Source organism: Hylaeus volcanicus, chromosome 9 (assembly GCF_026283585.1).
Source record: "Hylaeus volcanicus isolate JK05 chromosome 9, UHH_iyHylVolc1.0_haploid, whole genome shotgun sequence".
Taxonomy (NCBI): Eukaryota; Metazoa; Arthropoda; class Insecta; order Hymenoptera; family Colletidae; genus Hylaeus; species Hylaeus volcanicus.
In genome coordinates, this window is record NC_071984.1 from 2,729,681 (window position 1) to 2,734,275 (window position 4,595).

Sequence of the window (4,595 nt, forward strand, 5' to 3'; positions counted from 1 at the left end):
TCTCTCTCTCTCTCTCTCTCTCTCTCTCTCTCTCTCTCTCTCTCTCTACCAGCGCATGCGCAGTAAAAGTCGGACTCTATATTACGAATTTAACGCTCGTCTGTATACTACATAACGCTACTAACAAGAAAACATTACGATAAAGTAATTAAAACCTCCCCTGAATTTAATTAAATAACGAGTTAACGTTAAGATGTTTGAAAGTACCGCGGAAGCGTGCGCTGATGCGCGTGCGCACTGGTGCTAGTAATGGCTGCCGCTCGCGCATGCACGCTGTTCCCAGAAAAGTATCTATTCCGACCATAAAAGTGGCGCCCTAGTCTCTCCCACAAATAATAGAAGTATAAAAGAATTGGGACTATGAATAGTATAATAGTATAGCATAAATCTAAAAAAGCGTGTATGACGATAACTCGCGTACTATAACACGTTATAAAAATCAAACGAGGATTTTAATAAGGTCGAGAGAAAATAATGCTCTAACGTTAATAGCCTGCGGACTTTCGTGCGTTTACAGGAAATTTGTAAAATACACCCAGTATGCAATAATATAGAGAAATATTGAAAGTAAAATTCATATTATATTCGCAAGATAAAATAAATTCTTATTTAGGCTCGATTTCTAGAGCTACGTTTGCGAAGATTGTATTTTGCATTAGCAAACATCTGCAGTCTAACGATAACAAACTATGTTAAAGAGTCTTTACTAAAGACTATATGGTATAGCACGACGAAAAATCTACACGTATTGAATTAATGTACCCTCTTAAAAGAAACCCGAACCTGACCCTACATCATTTCCTATAGGTACAGTACTGCACCCACTCCACTACGCACGCGCGAGTCGACGTCAACTATGACTCCTGCGCGTGCGCTGGTAGACAAAGGCAGACAAGGCAGCGCGGTTTCCACTCTCTTTCTAGCTCCACTCTTTCCCCCCACTCTATCTATACTTCTACGATCTTAATTAGTTAAACAATTATCAGACCTCATCCGTTGACGCTTTTCTAATCGCAAGTCGGCCTATTCGAGCCACGAACGTCCCTAGAGAGCCGAGTTATCAATCTCCACGCCCATATAAGCCTATCGTCGACAGATCGACGCAGGGTCGTTTTAGCAATATTGGCGCCCCGGGCAAGACTATCGTGGCGCCCAGAGGCTTAAAATTTTTAAGAAAAGAAGACAAGGTAATAATATCAAACGATGAATCTGTAGCTAGATTGTAAAGATTGTTAAAGTACAATATATAGCAGTTTTACTAATTTACACCGGAGTGCGACGCCCTAAAAAATCTGGCGCCCCGGGCGGTTGCCCAACCGCGCCTCCCTTAACGCTGGCCCTGGATCGGCGCTGACAATTCTCTCCCACTAACTACTCCGAAACTACGATTTCGGAACGCGTGCAATCTTCGAAAAGGCATCGCTGGCGTCTACAGGGTGTCCCAAAAATGTTGTAACACCTTGAAGGAGGTGGTTCGGGAGGTGATTTGAAACAACTTTTTCCTTAGCGAAAATGTTGTACGAGGCTTCGTTGAGGAGATATTAACGGAAAACACTGACCAATCAGAGCGCGAGTATACGGTATACGCGCGCTCTGATTGGTCGCTCCGCCGGCATACTCGCGCCCTGATTGGTCCGAGGTTTTTCCGTTAATATCTCCTCAACGAAGCCTCGTACAACATTTTCGCTAAGAAAAAAGTTGTTTCAAATCACCTCCCGAACCACCTCCTTCAAGGTGTTACAACATTTTTGGGACACCCTGTATATTCGAACGATGGGAACTTACTTTGCCTCGCGACTAATTACGAACACCGTGAGGGAGCACCGTTGTCAAATTCGTATCTAAATACACCGTACATCGTCAACAACCGAGATCTAACTCGATTTTCTCGAAAGAAACTTCGCGAGATATTACCCCGCATTTATTCATTTATTTTTGGATAAGAAATCGCGTTGCGGTCACGAATTATGCCGCGCCCCACTATCCGCAATTCCGCGAGTGTATCACGCCCACGACCAACAATCGAGTACTACACCCGTGAAAACTGATAAAAATGCAAGGCCGCATCCCGGCGGTACGCGAATACTGTCGTAAGCCGACAGGAATTTTCAACGTTCCCGCCGTCTAGCAATTGCGTTTCCATCGTAATTCGACAAACGTTCACGCAGTGGCGCTATCGATACGGATTGGCTGGATCATTTGGGAGCACCTTATTTGGAAGCGCGCCCCTGCTCCTGCGAATACCTACCCCCTTTCGACCGCCGGTCACGTTATTATCACTTACAACGGTGTCCCTAACCGCGAGCCTTTTCCAGCGATTCCTTTCGTTTCGTCGAATTGATTCCCTCTTTGATTTCCTCCTTTCGGAGCACTTTGATACGTACGGGCCCGTCGGTGTACACCACTAGCGGAAATGGGAATATATCGATTCGTTACGACGAACGGGAAAAGGGCGAGCACACGCGTTCGCGGGGATATTTTTTTTCCGTTTGGTATACGCGCAGCGAAATATCTCACCGTGAAAATTTTTTCCTGATGACAGGCGATGCACGCTTTTGGAAAAGAACTCTCCCCACCCCCCGGGTGCCTCGCACGCTAAGGATGATGATGACTGCGCGCGCTTCCTAAGCGCAAGATGGCGGACGCGCTCGCGGAATATACGAATACTTAGTAACTAAATTCGTCGAATTTGAATCAGACGAAATTTCTATCTTATTATACGATAAATCGATAGACAGAGACATGTTTCGTTGCAACGGAAGCTATAAACACAATTCTATCGTTATTAATCCGTGTAACTCGAGTATATTGCCGTCAGGGCCGGTTTTAGCAGTATTGGCGCCCCGAGCAAGATTATCGTGGCACCCAGGGGCTTAAAATTTCTAAAAAAAATAAGACAAGGTAATAATATCAAACGATGAATCTGTAGCTAGATTGTAAAAATTGTTAAACTACAACATACAGGATGTCCCAAAAATGTTGTAACACGTTGATAGTGGTGATTCGGAATGTGATTTGAAACAACTTTTTCCGTAGCAAAAATGTTGTCCGAGGCTTCGTTGAGGAGATATTAAGAAAAAACTCCGGACCAATCAGAGCGCGAGGATGCCGGTGGAGCGGCCGTGGTAGGCGTAGGCCACGCGCTAGGCGACCGCCCTCCGCTGGCATACTCGCGCTCTGATTGGTCCGGAGTTTTTCCTTAATATCTCCTCAACGAAGCCTCGTACAACATTTTCGCTAAGGAAAAACTTGTTTCAAATCACCTCCCGAACCACCCCTTTCAATGTGTTACAACGTTTTTGGGAGACCCTGTATATATAGAGTGGAGGTGATTTGGAACAACTTTTTCCTTAGCGAAAACATTGTCCGAGGCTTCGTTGAGGAGATATTAACGGAAAACCACGACCAATCAGAGCGCGAGTATACGGTATACGCGCGCTCTGATTGGTCGCTCCACCGGCATACTCGCGCTCTGATTGGTCGACGTTTTCCTTTAATATCTCTTTAACGAAGGTTCGGACAACATTTTCGCTAAGGAAAAAGTCGTTTCATATTACCTCCCGAACCACCTCTTTCAATGTGTTACAACATTCGTTAAGGAGAAATCGCGCGTTGCTGTTCTTCCCGCAATTGAATATCTGTAATTCGACTCTCAGTTGTTCGCGAACTGTAGCGGTATTCGCGACACTTCGTAATAAGAAACCAAACATTTTTCGCGCGTGGAAACCGTATCTCTGGGATACACTCGATTTTTCCCGCGATCAAGAATTCGAAATTTCATCGCCTTAGCGATGAACCGGCCAGAAGACGACGAGTACCGTTCCATTTTTACCAAGAGGTATCATGTACTTAAGGCGGAAGAACCTTCGTTGCCGGTTATATATTACAGATCCCAAAGTCCTTTTTCCAGTAAGTTTGTTATTTTGGAAGGATAAGCATAAGCGTATGAAATTACGGTAGTTGTAAATTTCGATACGATAGTTGCAAGTTTTGTTAGAAGCAACGATTACGTTTGTTAAGATCGAGTAAATTTTAGTTTGTACAGTCTTGAAAATTAAACGGATCTGTATTCGTAGATTTTCATAAATTGAATAAATGACAAAATTTTGAATAACGCGCCTTTAGGAGGCGCGATGTTATTCGCAAGATTAATTGATTCGAACGTGGAAATAAGCTTCGGGATCAGTTAAAAATGTTAAATTATTTTCGGGCGTATTTTATTAGAATTGAATTGTATTTGCAATGCATTTCGTTTTGTTGCTAAGAGTAATTTTATTTTGGGAGCATTCGGAACGGAGATCGCTCACTTAGCCGCTCAATGAGCGGATTTTAATCCCAGTGGCGCCATCGGTGGCGAAATGTCCAAGTTTGTAGCGAAAATAGATGTTACCACTACTTAAAGGGTCGAGAATTATTGCTAAATTAAATAACTATTCATAAAAATTGCAAATTTGACACGTTATTTAATATATTGTAGCGTTACGAACCATAGAATCGTGTTAATTATGCAGTTATAAGAAAATAAAGAAAAATAGATCGAAGGTGTTGGTAGCGCCATCTTAGAAATACGGTGGGAACTGTTCTCACTAAAAACT

At 43.3% G+C, this 4,595-nt stretch overlaps 1 protein-coding gene across 4 annotated transcripts in view; it reads right to left on the minus strand.

Annotated features, from left to right (window-relative positions):
* LOC128882024 (coronin-1C-A) overlaps nucleotides 1-2,653 on the minus strand; it is an 8,787-nt gene extending 6,134 nt beyond the window's left edge. The window contains exon 1 of one of the 4 annotated variants that reach the window (XM_054133567.1): nucleotides 2,518-2,653. The gene's annotated coding sequence lies outside the window, so the exon portion shown is untranslated. Of the gene's footprint in view, nucleotides 1-1,785; nucleotides 2,002-2,248; nucleotides 2,461-2,517 lie in introns of those variants that run through there. The other 3 variants (XM_054133571.1, XM_054133569.1, XM_054133570.1) reach the window with 3 other exon arrangements.
* Between the last annotated feature and the right edge of the window lie 1,942 nt (nucleotides 2,654-4,595).